At 43.8% G+C, this 19989-nt stretch overlaps 1 protein-coding gene across 1 annotated transcript in view; it reads left to right on the top strand.

Moving 5' to 3' along the window:
* The window catches only part of LOC126198774 (uncharacterized), an 81907-nt gene that overhangs the window by 5078 nt on the left and 56840 nt on the right, over positions 1–19989 (top strand). The gene's annotated exons all lie outside the window — the stretch shown is intronic.

Raw genomic sequence — 19989 nt, 5'->3', positions numbered from 1 at the left:
TTCTGCAATAAATGAATCACAAAGATGCCAAGTATTTTAATGCGATTGGGAAGAAAATTTATGCCTGTGGCAGTGTTTTGAAATGTAGCTTTTATCGTGAGAAATCAAGAAATGAAATAACTCTCAGAGTATGTACAGCTATAAGCAAGCGTTAAAAATGAAGTGGACCGTAAGCTAGCAACGGCGTGCTGAAAGTAGTAGCTGAGTGAGGAAGCCTTTTCCTGGCTCTTACCAGAAGGAACAGGCTAGTGGGAGATCTGTTACTCTAGATATTACACATTATCTCGTCGGAGGGACTGTTCATTGATGTATGCATAGAGAAGGAAGAAAGCTTAGGATTCAAAAAGCCGATGACGACTAGGTCATTAGAGACCGTAACAGACACTCGTGTTGGACACGGGTGAAGAAGGAAGTCTTTTGTAAACGACAGTGCTTCGGATTACCAGCCCAGCCGCAGTATCTTTATGGAGTGTGAGATAATGCGGTCACCTAGTGATAAGTCCCCACAGACAAGACGGCGCAAGCGACACTACTGAATGCGCTCCCAGTGGTGAATAAATATGCGTGTGGGGTCACGTACTGCAGCTTACCCGTTATCTCTTGAAGCTTTCCGACACATCCATTTGATGCAGCGTTTCACTATTTCCCGTTGTCCGGTTCCTGCTGTTCGGTACTTACTCTGAGCCACTTAGCACGACCTTGCTGTGTTTTTGGCCGTTCACTCCGTCAACTTTTGCCGTTATCGACCACTCTGGGAGCTTGCATTTTTCTCCACCGGTCACCGTATCGCTGCGTTCCAGGTGATACACGTCGCTTGCTGCCCAGGCCGAGCAGTCTTGGGGAGAGGCGGCGAGGCCGTCATTGCAGCCACAAAACGGTCGAGTCCTTTTCAAATGTATGATCTTTGCTTCTTTCGCGAATTGGAGAAACCACTCTAACACGTAAAAGTCAATAGTCAGATGCGTGCCTGAACCACCTTCCTCTCGAATGAGAGTAACAGTGGGCTCGCACTATTTCTTTATTTATTGATTACTTATTTAGCTTGACCACATCAGGCAAATTTTGCAACGGTTCCTTTCATCTACATCGGCAGTAGAATCGTTCGGCAGTCAGCTCCAAATGCCGATTCTGTAAGTTTTCCCAATAGTTCTTCAAAAACATCAGTCACCGTTGACTGTATAAAATATTTGTTACTATTGCAATTTCGGCCTTATGGACATTTCCAAGTAACACTGCAAAAGTTACATTCTGTCCGAATATAAAACTATGTACATGTCGTCGTAAAAATGCAGCCTTTTGACTTTGAGAGTCCCACAAGATCCGATGAATACGACACTTATTACATCGTAATATGTTGTTAAATATATACTGAACTGTCGATGTTACCATCGTTCTGATAATCTATCACACATACAAGTTCAGGTGCACTGACAACACTGATAGATTATCAGAATGATGGTAACATCGACAGTTCAGTACATATTTAACAACATATTACGATGTAATAAGTGTCGTACTCATTGGTTCTTGTGCGACTCTCACAGTCAAAAGGCTGCATTTTGACGTGAAACATACTCGTGTCACATAGTTCTATATTTTGACAGAATGTAATTTTTGCAGTGTTACTTGGAAATGGCCATAAGGCCGAAATTGCAATAGTAACAATAAATATTTTATAGTCAACGGCGACTATGATGTATTTTAAGAAATATTATATAACTGAATCCCAACCATGAGAAGTTTCTCAATAGTGTTTCTCGAAAAGAACGTCATCTCTCCTCCATGGATTCCCATTTGAGTTCCTGAAGAATCTCCTCAACACATACGTGTTGTTCAAACTTCGCGGTAACAAATCTAGCAGCCCGCTTCTGAATTGCTTCCATCAATCCGATTGGGTACTCAAGAATAGGTCGCAACAGCGCCCTACATGTGGTCTCCTTTACAGGTGAAACAAACCTTGCTAAAATTCTTCCAATGAGCCAAAATCGACCATTCGCCTTCCCTTCCACACTTCTCACATGCTCGTTCCCCTTGTATGGCTTTACAAAGTTATGCTCAGATATTTAAGCGACCAGACTGTGTCAAGCAGGACACTAGTGATACTGTATCTGAACATTACACATGTGATCTTCCTACCTACCGGCATTAACTTTGATATGCCTGCGTAAGCAGAAGAAACTAATGTTCGAAGTCCGAAAACAATTTATTGGACTGTTCAATTAACCAAAACAAATTCTCCAAGTATAACACCAACACAAAACAGTGATCCGTCTTCGACCCACAACTACCTACAAGGATGCTACAGAAAACAACTGAAATACTTTCCTACTAGTCTCCGCCAGACTCTTCTCCGATATAACAAACCTAATCCAGCGCGAAGATCCAAGTCGGGCTGCCGGGGCGGCAGCTATTCACGTCTGCTGGTGCTCGATGAACTGCCGATGTGCGGCCGAGCGCCGGCCTTTATAGCGCTTCGGCGGATGAGTACCTCGGAAGTATTTTCCATCACGTGGTTTGACGTGTGAAAATAATTCCGGGATCTGCAGCGACCTCTTCCTTATGTGGGCGGGGAGTGGCCCCTGGTGGCCACTGGTGCCTTTGCTGTGTTGTTGTTGTTGTTGTGGCCGTTCATCAATATTGCCTGTCGGTTGTGTAGTGCTTCGGTGTGCCTGCGAAGAGGGCAACCCGCGGCTGCAGGCTGTCAGTTTGGTTGCTGATACTCTAGGCGCCGTGATGTCTGGTGGAGAAAGCCTCAGCAAACTTATATTTTTCCATTTTTAGGGCTAGCTGGAAATTTTGTCTAAGTTGTCTTGCATCTTTCTACATACACTCAGCTTCGACACCGTACTGTAACAACGACGGCATCATCAGCAAACAACCACAGACTGCTGTCCACCCCGTCTGCCAAATCATTTACGTGTATACAGAATAACAGCGGTCCTATCGCAATTCCCTGGGGTGCTCCCGACGATACCCTTGGGTTTGATGAACACTCGCCATCGAGGGCAACATTCTGTGTTTTATTATTTAAGGAGTCTTCGAGCCACTCACATATCTGTGAATTCATTCCGTATGCTAGAACCTTCCTTAAGAGCCTGCAATGGGGTGCCGTGTCAAACGCTTTCCAGAAATCTAGAAATATAGAATCTGAATGTTGTATTTCATCCATAGCTCTCAGTGTCTCATGTGGGAAAAGAGTAAGCTGAGTTTCGCCGGGGTGGTGCTGTCTAAAACCATGCTGATTTGTGGACATAAGCTTCCCAGTCTTAAAGTTTATTACATTCGAACTGAGAATGCGTTAATGAATTCTGCAGGAAACAGAACTCAGGTATATTGGTCTGTAACCTTTCTTATATGCTGATGTGATCTGCGCTTTTTCCAGTCGTTTGGGGATTTTCGCTGGGCGAGAGATTCATGATAAATGCAAGCTAGGTAATGGGCCAATGCCGTAAAATGGAACTTGGATTCTTCAGTCTGGAACCGCGCGACCGCTACAGTCGCAGGTTCGAATCCTGCCTCGGGAATGGATGTGTGTGATGTCCTTAGGTTAGTTAGGTTTAAGTAGTTCTAAGTTCTAGGCCACTGATGACCTCAGAAGTCGCATAGTGCTCAGAGCCATTTGAACAATTTTTGAACTTGGATTCCATCCGCGCCTTTCTACATCTACATCTACATCCATACTGCGCAAGTCACCTGACGGTGTGTGGCGGAGGGTACCCTGAGTACCTCTATCGGTTCTCCCTTCTATTCCAGTCTCGTATTGCTCGTGGAAAGAAGGATTTTCTGTATGCTTCTGTGTGGGCTCTAATCTCTCTGATTTTATCCTCATGGTCTCTTCGCGAGATATACATAGGAGGGAGCAATATATTGCTTGACTCTTCGGTGAAGGTATGTTCTCGAAACTTTAACAAAAGCCCGTACCGAGCTACTGAGCGTCTCTCCTGCAGAGTCTTCCACTGGAGTTTATCTATCATCTCCGTAACGCTTTCGCGATTACTAAATGATCCTGTAACGAAGCGCGCTGCTCTCCGTTGGATCTTCTCTATCTCTTCTATCAATGCCATCTGGTACGGATCCCACACTGCTGAGCAGTATTCAAGCAATGGGCGAACAAGCGTACTGTACCCTACTTCCTTTGTTTTCGGATTGCATTTCCTTAGGATTCTTCCAATGAATCTCAGTCTGGCACCTGCTTTACCGACGATCAACTTTATATGAACATTCCATTTTAAATCACTCCTAATGCGTACTCCTCGATAACTTATGGAATTAACTGCTTCCAGTTGCTGACCTGCTATTTTGTAGCTAAATGATAAGGGATCTATCTTTCTATGTACCTTTCAGTTTTTCTACACTAGGTATGCTTGTTCCTATGTCGTCTATACGGGAGCCTGTCCGATGGTCAAATGACGGTACGTTTGTGCGGTTCTCCTGTGTGAACGATTTCTTGAATGTGAAATTTAAAACTTGAGCTTTCGCTTTGTTGTCTTCAACTGCCACACCAGACTGGTCGACAACGGATTAAATGGAGGCCTGAGACCCGCTTATCGGTTTCTGAGAACGACACGTACGGTTTCCTCGACTATCCTGCCCCTTGCTGTGCCTGTGCCTCCTGACTCACGACCTCATTGTCGGCGGGCGACGCGACGCCAACTCCCGACGTCGCTGCCTTTTCGAACGACAATTATCTCACCACTGCACCAACTCGGTCCTAGGAGGCTGGGTGCAGCAGCTCCGCAAAGGCAGGTGTACAGGACGACCACAAACCAGTTGGAAAAGAACCACTTTAAAAAGTGGTTTAATAGTGTCAGGGAAGCACTACAACCTATCTTCAGAACATTATCAGTGTTTATTGCCTGCTGTTTGTGTGAGTCTGGTTTTATATTTGGTGTTGGTATTCCTCTTAATACTTCTGCCAGAAGCCGTCAAATGTCTTGAAAAGTCCCATCGTGAGTGGTTTCCAAAAGCCAACATAGCTGCGTGCGTCATAGTAACACAGCGTGAGAATTCTATGGAGATTATAAATTCGACGATGTTTCTGCTAAAAAAAAAAAAAAAAAAAAAAAAAAGGTTCAAATGGCTATGAGCACTATGGGACTTAATATCTGTGGTCATCAGCCCCCTAGAACTACTTAAACCTAACTAACCTAAGGACATCACACACATCCATGCCCGAGGCAGGATTCGAACATGCGACCGTAGCGGTCACGCGGTTCCAGACTGAAGCGCCTAGAACCTCACGGCCACACCGTCCGGCGTTTTGCTACAGAAAACGGTTACAGAGTTCTCAGTAAAAAATATGAAACAATGTTTATTTGTAATGAAAAGGTCTATAACCGAAGGCGGAGAACAATAATAAGAAAAATATAGAGGCGACTGCACATATTAGGGGGGGACGACGGGTTCTGCGCTAATGGGGGGCTTTGTTCTCTTATGTAAACAAACCTGCCACTTGCGCTAGTCTAATTCAGTAGATCTTATGTAAACGAACTGTTCACTTGGCATCATGTTTTGTTTATAATTTATGGACAATAACTGTTATGATAATTACCATAATTTATGTGCAAGATGGCGGCATGTTTACTCAGATATTCAAAGCTTTTTAGCTTAAAATGATGACTGTCATATTTTAATGATGGAAACATATGATAAAAAAAATGACGCCCCCACTGTGCTGCTATTGGCCACGCCCCCACCACCGCACTCATTCCTTCTTAGTGTCATCTGATTATCATGAGACTATCTTCCAAATGGTTCAAATGGCTCTGAGCACTATGGGACTCAACATCTTAGGTCATAAGTCCCCTAGAACTTAGAACTACTTAAACCTAACCAACCTAAGGACATCACACACACCCATGCCCGAGGCAGGATTCGAACCTGCGACCGTAGCAGTCCCGCGGTTCCGGACTGCAGCGCCAGAACCGCACGGCCACCGCGGCCGGCAGACTATCTTTCTTAACCACTCGACAAGCAGCAGAAGTAAATCCTGGTGGCATTGCAAATTTCCAGCATAGCATTGCCGCCAGCAGAATTGGCCTACTTTTCGTGAATGTTCGTCACTCAACGCTATTTTTTGCAAATAACTGCGCTGTTTACGGTTTCGTGGCTAATTTTTACCGATTTTTTAAGAAGACGCTCATGTAATTCCTATTTTGTGATGTCCTCCTCCTCCCCCACTTCCTCCCCCCTCCCCCCCCCCCACACACACACACCCACACACGCTTTTTAAGAAGATATTTATGTAAGTATCGGTTTTGTGACTAATTTTATCGATTTTTAAGACAGCGGTTGTAAATACGAATTTCGCTGCTATTTTATCGATTTTCTTGCAAGGGGTAAGGATTTTTTGGATAATAACTGTCGGAACTGAGATACAAAAATTACGGCAAAGGATGCAGATAATATTACACCTCCATCAAATCTTCTGAAAACAGCACCAGAACGTCAGGTCACTGTGAAAGCGTCGTTCTTTGACACAAGAAGAGCATTTTTGAAGAAAACAACTATGTAAGAGGTACTATTACATCATGATGTATTTTTTATACATTGTTAACACATACATTGTTTTGTACTACATCCAACGCACTTAAATCTGCTCTTAGTATGATAGCTATGTTTACCCTGTGGTCTTAGCGCCTCCTGACCTGTGTTGATGAATCGTGATTTTTTAGAGTCGAAATGCAGAACTGAGTGACAACATCGGCAACGTATCCGTACTTCCATGGGTGAAAAAGGTGTCATCATTTCGTCCCACAGAAGAGTACTATTGTTAACATATGTGCTACACAGCTCCATGTGATCCGGAAAAAAGTGCTTCGCGAGATGTACACCCCAATAAGCTAGTAACGACTAGATTCTATATAGGGGTGTATTGCAGGGAGAGAAACAAAATCTAAGTGCTGCCTATGGCCATGTGTCACAGCAGTTGTAATCAGAACTCGCGGGATGAAGGTGCTTGGCTTCCTAAAGTATGCACTATACGTTGGACAGAGGGATGATGTCGTACATCAGTACTTTAATTGGGGGAAGTCTATGCACTCTAAAGACATTGTGCCATTTTCTGCAGTCAGGAGCAGGACGTATATTAGCAGGAATTGATATGGGTGCAGCGGAAATATAAGAAATCCATCTAAAGCAGAACTGGTTGACTTTCAAATTGACCATCAACCTGTATTATTTCAGTGGCCTTGTATAGATGACTACTAGCTTATGGATTCGGATGAAACGTGAGATTTTTTGCCAGAATGGATATGTGTGACTACCCAACATTTGGCACAAACGTTTACGTTTTCCTGTTCGAGTTCGATACTGTCTAAACGCTAGCGATACACAAGTACATTTCAAAAACTGTACGGGGTGTATATGGTGCAGAAGACTGCAATAGAAATTTGGTAATGAAGTCGGGGAGTAATCTACACAGCGTCACTGTACTTAAATAGCCCTGACAGACATTTGGAACCTGTCTTACACTCATCTGATTCCATTGCACCTGTGGATTACTGGATATTTTTTTTCTTCTTAAGCAAATAATATTTGAAATCAGAAGAGTGCGTATATGCACGTATATGTCACAAAAACTGTAGTTTTACCGGAACATTTGTTAACGGCGAGAGGGGGTACCATGCGCAGCATCATTGTACGCAAATAGCACTGACTGACTTTTGGAAACTATGGGACAGTATTTCGCAAATAATTGTTTTCTGTATGCTTTGAACTTCATATTAACTGTATGCAAAAGTTTCTGCTGGAATAGCTATACAATCTCGCATTAAACTTTCGTTAGTCTTAGAAGAAAGATTAAGAAAAGGCAAACCTACGTTTCTAGCATTTGTAGACTTAGAGAAAGCTTTTGACAATGTTGACTGGAATACTCTCTTTCACATTCTGAAGGTGGCAGGGGTAAAATACATGGAGCGAAAGGCTATTTACAATTTGTACAGAAACCAGACGGCAGTTATAAGAGTCGAGGGGCATGAAAGGGAAGCGGTGGTTGGGAAAGGAGTGAGACAGGGTTGTAGCCTCTCCCCGATGTTATTCAATCTGTATATTGAGCAAGCAGCAAACGAAACAAAAGAAAAATTCGGAGTAGGTATTAAAATTCATGGAGAAGAAGTAAAAACTTTGAGGTTCGCCGATGACATTGTAATTCTGTCAGAGACAGCAAAGGACTTGGAAGAGCAGTTGAACGGAATGGACAGTGTCTTGAAAGGAGGATATAAGATGAACATCAACAAAAGCAAAACGAGGATAACGGAATGTAGTCATATTAAATCGGGTGATGCTGAGGGAATTAGATTAGGAAGTGAGACACTTAAAGTAGTAAAGGAGTTTGGCTATTTAGGGAGTAAAATAACTGATGATGGTCGAAGTAGAGAGGATATAAAATGTAGATTGGCAATGGCAAGGAAATCGTTTCTGAAGAAGAGAAATTTGTTAACATCGAGTATAGATTTAAGTGTCAGGAAGTCGTTCCTGAAAGTATTTGTATGGAGTGTAGCCATGTATGGAAGTGAAACATGGACGATAACTAGTATGGACAAGAAGAGAATAGAAGCTTTCGAAATGTGGTGCTACAGAAGAATGCTGAAGATAAGGTGGGTAGATCACGTATCTAATGAGGAGGTATTGAATAGGATTGGGGAGAAGAGAAGTTTGTGGCACAACTTGACTAGAAGAAGGGATCGGTTGGTAGGACATGTTTTGAGGCATCAAGGGATCACAAATTTAGCATTGGAGGGCAGCGTGGAGAGTACAAATCGTAGAGGGAGACCAAGAGATGAATACACTAAGCAGATTCAGAAGGATGTAGGTTGCAGTAGGTACTGGGAGATGAAGAAGCTTGCACAGGATAGAGTAGCATGGAGAGCTGCATCAAACCAGTCTCAGGACTGAAGACCACAACAACAACAACAACAGTCTTAGAACGATTGCCGATCGAAGTCACGGACAGCTTTTCTCCATCTCAGGCTCCCACTGTCTCAAGAAAAACAATAGCACAGATCCACTGCAGGACATAGCGCTTCCTGCAGACCGTGTGTGTTCGTGACGCTTCGATGCTGTAGAAATGCGCTCTGCGACGTCTCTCTAGCTCTTAATTTTAACGTTGCAACACCAAGCACAGTGAGAAGATGGGAACGTCGAGGCAGAACATGTCGTATGTAGCCGTACCTGCGACCTGATCCTCGGTATACATGTCGGTTCGCTGCACGGCTTTTTCCACTCTTTCTGAATGAGCCCCATCTTGTACGTCACCATTTTCCACTATAAGTTTGAGGTTATTGTGAGTTGCTATCCCAACGTTAACATGCATGGACCAGATTGTTCTTAAATGGCACTTACTGACGAACGGTACAATAACATCGATGCGACACCTCAGCTGTCTACTAGACATGTGAGCCCACATCTGTTCGTGTTACGTGGTTGATCTGCGAAGCAAAAGAATCATTTTGATGCTGCCAGGACCGTACATCTACATCTGCGTGATTACTCTGCAATTCACAATTAAGTGCCTGGCAGAGGCTTCATCAAACCACCTTTAAGGTACTCCTCTACCCTTCTTCTCTCGAACACCGCACGGAAGAAACGAATACTTAAATCTCTTCATGCGGGTTCTGATCGTATAGGTTGGCATACTCAATTCGAATGAGCAACAGCAAACAATTTGTGGGAAAGGCGACGTATATCTCCCAGAAACATGATGGATTAGGATATGCACTCATTTTTCACTCAGTCAGCACTTAAGATTGGGGCGAAAGAGTAATCGATAAGACTGGTGCAATGTTCCCTCCATCATGTACTTAAAGTGGCTTTGTATTACATCTTGGATGTTGGCAGGTTACGGAATTGTCTGCAAGCAGGTGGGACTAGTAGTTGACCTGAACGTAGCTAAATTTATGGCACATTAATAGAATTAGAAATCCCGTAAACTGTCATCGGAAACGTTAACTGCACTAAAATGCCTAGCAGAAAGCATCTGAAGGGAAATGAAAAAGAATGCATATTTCAGGCTCCGATTTATTTGCTGGAATCTTAAGAGAAGCAATGCAAACACAAAGAACTGGCAGACCAGTGGGCTAAAGCAGAGGACTATGTCAGGCTCAAATTCATTCGCATTGATTTTGAAGGGGGGGGCAATCCAGCCACTGTAAAATGACAGTGTAGGAGGCGAGTGGTCCCACTTCCCGTCGGCAGGTGACTTAGAAATTCTGGTACTACAATTTCGATCGAGTTGTAGGAGACACTAAGATCACTGGTGTTGCTGGAAGACACATCGACATTGAATTGGTCTGCCTTTCTCGATGGACAAAAGTCGGATAAGCGTGTAAGTACTGGGTTTACTTCTAAATAAATAACTACCACTATGCATATGTGTACGATCCATGTGGATATTCTGCTTTAGACGGAATACGGTATCACGGTCGGTCCACTATCGAATAGCGCGTTGGAAGAAAAATGAACAGTGCTATGAGTAAGCCCTGAATCTTCCCCTACTCTTGCAGTAGCTCTGAATTGTGCTTGGAGGTACGACGGTGCTGCATCAATGTAAATGATTCAATGAACAGTGTGTCGAAAGCCCTGTGATATTGTATTATGGAGGTACACTACATTTGAAAAGTTGACGCATTTCTCACGAAACACTATCCTGTCATCGAAGACTGACGCCATTGCACTGTCGTATTTCTAACGTAGCGATCATAGGAATACTAACAACAGAGATTAGGACACGCACAGGGACATACTGATAGGCAATCTTTCGATGTCGATGAGATGCGGGACTTATGTACCAGATTTTCTTGGTGCGATCCTCGTATACTAAAGGTGTTGTAGTAAGACTTCCTTCGCCATTAAAAAACTATATCTGAGGCAGCAATCATAGATAAGATTAGGGTAGTACAGAGGTATATAAACAAATTTTACTCCCTCTTTAGTGTGTGAGTGGATTGCAGACGAAGAAATCGGTAATACTGCTACGACATAGTCCCCACCGTGCATTAGTTTGCGGAATACGTGTTTAGAAACAGGTTTCTGTGTGCAGCAGGGTTGCGATACCGGAAAGCTAAGCTATTTGCTCAGGACTGAGGACTGGTGTGAGATGAATGTAGATAAATTTAACTATTGAACCTAAAATAGTCGAAGTGACCTGTTACTGTTCTGTTACACGACTGACTACATACCAATAGAAGCAGTACCAATCGCAAAAGATATCTGGATGTAAGTATCCGCAGCTGGTGAACTTCTCCCTGAAAGTCAGTGTGCTATTTTTCTTGTTGTGATAGTTCTCCACATAGCCAGTGAGGGGTAGAGCGCTAGACAGCATTCTGACTAATGGAACAGCGCGACGAGATGTCGAGGGCGTTGGTGGGACTCTGTCAGTGTGCTGGCTGTTATCTTGGGCCATCCTTACTCGTCAGAATCAGGTAGATGCAAATGCCACGTATCGAAGACGTGAATCGTAAAAATACGGGTGGTAAGCGATACTCTGACAAAAGCGTGACTGAGAGGTGATCTGTTTATCGCTTCTTCTAAGTGTTGTGAGCAAACACGTTACTCCCTCCCACATACGTCTCATCAAGTGATTGCACCTCAGCTGATCGACGAACTGATGGAGGTAGTACGAAAATGATCACAGAAAGGTGGGAAAAACGGCTATATAAACACCTTAGGAACGAAATAAATAGGAAGTGTAGGGCAACCATGGCGAGATGGCTGTAGGAAAAGTATGAAGAAATCCAAGAAGAAATGATCGTTGGAAGGACTGAGTCATAGAACAGTCAAAAATTGAAGGCGTCTACGGGGGGTGGGGGGGGGGGGGGGGGGTGGGGGAGAACTTGTCTGACGACATGATAGAAGTTGGGGTCCATAAGGAGGACATAGGGCGTCCAGATCAGTCAGAATTTAAAAGAGCACCGAAGGAATTCAGATCCAAAAATCATTAGGCAAAAAGGCAAGCAAACGACTATTCAGGAAGGATGTAGAATATATGAGACTGGCAGCGTGCCATCAAACTTTCGGAAAAATATCGGCCGGCCGGTGTGACCGAGCGGTTCTAGGCACTACAGTCTGGACAGGCAACCATTTCGACACTCAGCTGAGCCGTGCTACGCGCTGAACTAGAAAACCGGTTGGCAGCATGTAAAATCTGAGGGCAGTCCAAATACACTACTGGCCATTAAAATTGCTACACCACAAAGATGACGTGCTACAGACGTAAAATTTAACCGACAGGAAGAAGATGCTGTGGTATGCAAATGATTAGCTTTTCAGAGCATTCACACAAGGTTGGCGCCGGTGGCGACACCTACAACGTGCTGACATGAGGAAAGTTTCCAACCGATTTCTCACACACAAACAGCAGTTGACCGGCGTTGCCTGGTGAAACGTTGTTGTGATGCCTCGTGTAAGGAGGAGCAATGTGTACCATCACGTTTCCGACTTTGATAAAGGTCGGATTGTAGCCTATCCCGATTGCGGTTTATCGTATCGCGACATTGCTGCTCACGTTGGTGGAGATCCAATGACTGTTAGCAGAATATGGAATCGGTGGGTTCAGGAGGGTAATACGGAACACCGTGCTGGATCCCAACAGCCTCGTATCAAAAGCAGTCGAGATGACAGGCATCGTATCTGCATTGCTGTAACGGATCTTACAGCCGCGCCTCGATCCCTACGTCAACAGATGGGGACGTTTGCTAGACAACAACCATCTTGACAAACAGTTCGACGACGTTTGCAGCAGCATGGACTAGCAGCTCGGAGACCGTGGCTGCGGTTACCCTTGACGCTGCATCACAGACAGGAGGACCTGCGATGGTGTACTCAACGACGAACCTGGGTGCACGAATGGCAAAATGTAATTTTTTCGGATGAATCCCGGTTCTGATTACAGCACCATGATGGTCGCATCCGTGTTTGGCGACATCGCGGTGAACACATTGGAAGCGTGTATTCGTCATCGCCATACTGGCGCATCACCCGGCGTGATGGTATGGGCTGCCATTGGCCACACGTCTTGGTCACCTCTTGTTCGCATTGACGGCACTTTGAACAGTGCACGTTACATTTAAGATGTGTTACGACCCGTGGCTCTACCCTTCATTCGATCCCTGCGAAACCCTACATTTCAGCAGGATAATGCACGACCGCATGTTGCAGGTCCTGTACGGGCCTTTCTGGATAGAGAAAATGTTCGACTGCTGCCCGGGCCAACACATTCTCACGATCTCTCACCAACTGAAAACGTCTGTTCAATGGTGGCCGAGCAACTGGCTCGTCACAAAACGCCAGTCACTACTCTTGATGAACTGTGGTGTCGTGTTGAAGCTACATGGGCAGCTGTACCTGTACCTGTACACGCCATCCAACTCAATGCCCAGGCGTATCAAGGCCGTTATTACGGTCAGAGGTGGTTGTTCTGGGTACTAATTTCTCAGGATCTATGCACCCAAATTGCGTGAAAATGTAATCACACGTCAGTTCTAGTATAATATATTTGTCCACTGAACACCCGTTTATCATCTGCATTTCTTCTTGGTGTAGCGATTTTAATGGCCAGTAGTGTAGACAGTCATGCCAGTACCTAGCATCAGCCTGTACAGTGACATTTTTAAAGTACTCGAGAGAGCTGCGCAGTTGGCACTGAGGGTGTTGTCCGAGTGTGCCATTTTATTCACGCATTCGTGAATGTCGCGTTTCCTCCCCACCCCCTTACCCCTGTGATTGCGCCATAGGAGAGAGCGCAACATGAGGGCTGAAAATGTATAAAACCCTCTTGTGTTTCGTACCACTTTCAAATTTCGTTTAGTGGTTTTGAACGATCCCTAATCGTTCCACCCTGCACACCAAAGCAAAAAATGCGTTCGTGCTACACCCCAGAGCGGTGGGATCTCGTTCGAGAATGTTGTAGGTCCACGGTGTCCTCAGAGAATGATCGAATCGTCCGAGATGTCTCAGAGCGTCAAAGGCGGTCTGTCAATGACGCCGTTGTTGCTCATCACTTTGTCGCTTCTGCCGCCAAATGCGTGTAAAAACGCGCGCCCCAAACGAATGGGTGATTTCATCGGTGACCTTAATGGTCCCCCCTGAGACCTTTTCGTGTCATTCCCGAGCGGTGGTGTGTCTACAACGTTTCCCTCGCTCATCTGTAGTAAAACCGCGTCATTTCAACGCTGGGAATTGCGAGTCTGACCTCCGTCGCAGAGGTGTCAAAAGATGGGGTGAAATGTGCGTAAGCGGAGGTACGACGACCTTCGCATCGCGTGTCACGTCCACCGTGGCATCAGTGGCCCTTCTTACACCTCATACGAACCTCGGAGCTCTGGTCATTTCTCCGCGACACCTCGCTGTTTGAACCCGAGGGCGGTGTTTCGGGGCGCCTCGTTTCCGCAACGTTACAGAGGAGGGCTGTACGCACATTTCAGCGAAATTTCAAACTTACGCAACGCAATGGGAAACAATAATCGTGAGCTTTCGAAAAAGTTACCTTTTCGTTGTGTTGCGCAATGTATTAGTGAAAACCGCGTAAAAATTCCCACGGTAGTCCTCGGATGTGAATGTCCGGCACTCCACGCTATTTTCTGCAACATACTGCCCTGTTTACGATTTCATGGTGAGTGTTTCTCGATTTTTTAGAAGATGCACAGTTATTTGCTATTTTGTAATTTTTCCCCCAACTTTTCAAGAAGATATATGTAAATACAGACTTGGTGAGTAGTTTACCGATTTCTGAAGATAACGCATATAAATATGGATTTCGCTACTGTTTTATCAGTTTTAAGCAAACACACGTAAAATACGTAGCTTTAATTGTTTGACAACTAACACCAATTACAAACGACACTATTTACAGTTACAGGAAAATCTGACCAATTTTTCCTCATTATTCCGCAAATATCTATTATTTTTCCAATTTTTTGAGACGACACACGTACATATGGGTTTCTCTTTAAAATTTTTGTCGATTCTCCCCAGCTTTCCTCTGCTTTTACAAGAAGACATATTTAAATACAGAACTTTAAATACGTAACAACGAACACCACAATGTATGCCCTGAGAGCATATGACACTATTTTCACCTTTTAGGCGACTCGTTCATGTTTTGCCGATTTTCTCCGCAGATAGCCACTTTTTTCATGAAGAGCGACAAGGAGAAGTACGCAGCAGGTCAACTTTACACTTACAACGAACTTTTTTACCCGCACTTTTAGTGTGTGATGTAACCGTCAGCTCCCGTAACACACTACGATTATACTGGGCTTGTAAAAAAAAATAGCGTGGACGTTTACTCAGAGAAAGATATATGCTCCTCTAATGTGCTCTACACTTGCGCAGCTACCACAGGTATAACAACAGGAGTAAAAGAGCTACGCACGTCGTCTAACAACAAAGAAATAAAAAAATGGCTCTGAGCACTATGGGAATTAACTTCTGAGGTCATCAGTCCCCTAGAACTTAGAACTACTTAAACCTAACTAACCTAAGGATAAAATGGCTCTGAGCACTATGGGACTTAACATCTATGGTCATCAGTCCCCTAGAACTTAGAACTACTTAAACCTAACTAACTTAATGACATCACGCAACACCCAGTCATCACGAGGCAGAGAACTAACCTAAGGACATCACACATATCCATATCCGAGGCAGGATTCGAAGCTGCGACCGCAGCGGTCGCGCGGTTCCAAATTGTACAGCCTAGAACCGCTTGGCCACCCCGGCTGGCAACAAAGAAATAACTGCCGTATTGCCAACAATATTTTCCTATTGCAACACACCTCACTGCGCGCAGCAGAATGCTTGTGTTGATATCGTGAAGGCTGTGGAAGGAAGGCGAGAACTACTTTTTTATGTGAAACTGAAAAAAAGATGTGAGGACTTCTTGTGCGAAGTACTCAAAGTGCATCCGTCCCTGCAGTCTCCGACTATGGCCAACACCAACTCAAAGGAAGTCCTCGGCGCTTGTTCGTCGAACGCCAGGTCTGTTGCAAGCATACTCATAATGGTGGTGTCTCCCTCTCTGACACCGGAAAATGTGAAACTATTGGCCGTAGTTGACCAACACACATTGTTCTGAGAGATTTCTGCAATCAATTAATTGTGCAGTTCATTACACTTCTTAACAAATAGTGCACTCCTGAACATAATTTTCCACCTGTTTTAAGGATTGACGTAGAAAAACAACTTCATGGTCCAGCAGCAACAGAATTCGTGCTTCTTTACCTTATTTGTAAATCTGAGGAAGTTACGTTTGTACTGGGTTGCTTTTACAAGAAACTGTGAACATATCGGTGCTCTCCTTTAGGTATCTTGGTTGACTATGGGGTGAGGAGCACTGAATGTTAATGAAATATCTTGCGATTGTACACGTTGGGGGAGGGGGTGGGGGACAGAAGAAGATGCAAAAGAGAGATACATGTTTTATCAAATAAAATTTTTTTATCTTATAAAGTTTCTCCTTTCAGTTGCAAGAGGGGAATATTTATCTTTTCTGGTGTGCATGTTTAAAAAAGCTTAAGGTCAGCAGTATTTTCGATGTGTGAAGCAGTTTTGCTTCCTGTTTAGAATTCCTTTCGTTGAGAACGACTGTAATCTAATGACTGGCAACAGTTGGACATTTACACATGTAAATTAGTTCACATTTCCAGTGACGATGTCAAAAGAAAATAAATAAAAGAAACGAGTTCGTTGTAAGGGGGTTGGAAAAAGTTTCAATAACAAAATGGATCAAGTAAATATAGTTACTTGAATGTAAAATTTCCGAAGCTTGCAATGGAGCAAAGCATCTTCTCATACTGATCTACGTTTGTTTCGACAGGATTCAGTAATACAGAACTATGATCTTCATTTGTATCTTTACGATAGTAAGAAAATCTTTCATCTAAATAAAACTGCAGAATCCAAAACAATACAAAAAATAAGAGATTTATAGTGATAAGCACGCCCAGGCGTTTCTGCCTGCAACAGACCTGGCGTTCGCCGTGCCTAGCTGACGTGACGCCACGAACAAGCGCCGAGGCCTTCCTTTGAGTCGGTGTTGCTACGGCGCTCTAGCTGGCCGTCTCCGACGTGCGCTGGGCAGCGCACATGGATGAACAATAAGATTTTTCCTCAGGTCACGCACTGCAGGGCTTTGCATTTCCCTCACCCTCCCGCCCAGCACCCAGGGGGCGGAGGAGAGAGGTGTCCGGCACTTCGGTCAGCCTTAATGAGTGATGAGCGGATCTCGATTGAAAAATCAGTAATGCACCTCCTTTTCACTAGCACTGCGTCTGCCCCCGGTAGCTGAGAGGTCAGCGCGATAGAATGTCAATCCTAAGGGCCGGGGTTCGATCCCCGGCTGGGTTGGATATTTTCTCCGCTCAGGGAATGGGTGTGGCATAGCTCCCAGTCTCCTGTAGTGTGATGTGCTTTTCCGTTGGTGCCCACTGCAGTCATGGTTTCAGCTATTTCTGTTTAACTGTGTTCGCTCGTCACCTGTATATTCCTACGTACATTCCCGTCGCCCTATCTCACTTTCATATGCGTTGTTTCTTTGCTGATCAGCGCTATCAAAGCCACACGTTTCCTACTCGATATCTTCACAAACGCTCAGCTGTTTGCGGAAAGTTTTTTAGTTCGCGAGTCCGTACACTAATGGTTTATTGACGTATCTCACACAGAAGTGTCACTATCCAATGGCAATCTTATCTCTTGTCATTCGCCTCCCGCAGCGCGGTGTGCTGATCTCCTAGTTTCTGTACATTACTACGAAACATTTTCGCCATTCCTTCATACGTCACATATTGCTTCACGGTTACGCAAATCTAACCCTAATATAGTAGGTGATTGAACACGAGTATCCCATACTCAACAATACTGCTGTAACAGACGGTGCTAGGGTCACAAACCAAACCAAAAACGTATTAAGCGGTAAATGTTTCCCGAAAAGTCCGGAATCCAACGCTGGCCTCGCAATTTCGTATGCACAATGTTAGTTGTTGCTCAACTTACCAATCGATAATTCTTAAAAAAAGAAAATCTTTTCTCTTCCTGATACGTCACCCTATTTTCAAAAGCCTTAGTTTTTAATGGATCAGAAGCAACCTTCAGTGAAATCGAATTTTCTTATCATTGTGTAAAGGTGTTGGCACAACTGTGTTACGTACGCAATAAATTCTTACGCGCACATAATTTGTCCTCCATTATCGAAATTGTGTCTCCACAAATCCTCAATTTTCTTTTTTTTTACATTCTTCGGACGCTAGAGCTGTTATGCTGATTGTACTATAGTTTTGCGTATCTATCTGTCTTTTGCTTATCTTCTGAATCCTGTGGGTGATATTTTTCAAAAATGGCTCTGAGCACTATAGGACTTAACTTCTGAGGTCATCAGTCCCCCAGGAACTTTGAACTACTTAAACCCAACTAACCTATGGACATCACACACATCCATGCCCGAGGCAGGATTCGAACCTGCGACCGTAGCGGTCGCGCGGTTCCAGACTGTAGTGCCTAGAATCGCTCGGCCACTCCGTCCGGCAAGAACATCGTATACTCCACAGTTACACAGCAAATGAATGGAGCATGATACCTCATATTTTATCATACTTGTGTACTTATTTAATAAATATTTTAATATTTTGCCAGTAACTTCATTCAGATGTTGATTTCAAGTGTCATTAAAAAGCAGTGCTAATTTAAAAGTGGTCAATCACATCTGTTAGCAGACAGCACAATTGAAAGAGAGAGAGCCACAAGACACATCCGTAAAAAGACACAAAGAACTGTTTCAACAAAATTTAACAATTCATTCTCATTTAACGTGAGTGCACTTGCGCTAGTATACGACCTTATTTGCTTGTGAACAGTCCACTATTTCTAATTATTGTGAATGATCTGAATGTGATGTAATATTTTTTAACAGGTAATTATTGCTGTAATATAATAGTTGAGCCCAGGAAGTGGTCAGGTTGAATCAGATCACGTCTGTAGAAGTTAAGAATGATGTATTTTTGGTGGGGATGGCCTGCAGCCAATGGAAAACCAGACAGTAGTGGAACGCTACGGGAGTCAACTGGAGACTGGGACTTTTCGAGTGAAGAGCTCAAGAGAGCGATTCTGACACACTCTGTGATGCGCTGGGAGAAGGCAGACCTCGCTATGGCAACTTGCGTGATTCAGTCATATAGGTGATTGATCCTGGGCAATGAAAGGCCGCTACAATACTCCAACTTTTGAAGGGACTTTTTACTTATCAGGGACCTGAATGTGCCCCAGTATGGGACTCTATTTTTTTCAGCTTGTACTACTGAACTGAGGATAGACAAAGCATGAGTTACTATTTTTTGTACAGCGTGTGACAATTTGCAAATCATCATTTTGAATTCTGAACTGTTTTGAGCTGGTGATTAATTCGTCTACTATAATTTCAAAATGGTCTTAGTTTTCCCACGCGTTTGATTACAATTTATTTTGCGGATTTTGCTACCATTCTCGTAACATTCTCACAGTAACTTTACTGCATTTGGGAAGGGTATTTTCTGTCTGTATTTTAACTGAATATCTTAGGACAACATCCCTTTTATTTGAGATGTCCTATCTTCAACAGACATTATTCACCAAAATTCTCTGTCGTATACATAGATTGCAGACGTTAGACTAGCGCGAGGCAATACTGACCGGACAACTTCTCATAGAAGATAGGTTAAGGAAAGCCAAATTTACGTTTATAGCACCTGTTGACTGGAATACTCTCTTTCAAATTCTGAAGGTGGCAGAGGTAAAACACAGGGAGCGAAAGAATATTTACCATTTGTGCAGAAACCAGATGGCAGTTATAAGAGTCGAGAGGGACGAAAGGGAAGCGGTGGTTGAGAAGGGAGTCAGAAAGGGTTGTAGCCTATCCCAGATGTTAGTCAATCTGTATATTGAACAAGCAGCAAAGGAAAAAAAGATAAATTTGGAGTAGGAATTATAAGGCATGGAGGAGAAATGAAAACTTCGAGCTTTGCC

This window comes from Schistocerca nitens, chromosome 8 (genome assembly GCF_023898315.1).
Source record: "Schistocerca nitens isolate TAMUIC-IGC-003100 chromosome 8, iqSchNite1.1, whole genome shotgun sequence".
NCBI lineage: Eukaryota > Metazoa > Arthropoda > Insecta > Orthoptera > Acrididae > Schistocerca > Schistocerca nitens.
Note: the sequence above shows the minus strand (reverse complement) of the source record. Positions and strands in the feature narration are given on the sequence as shown.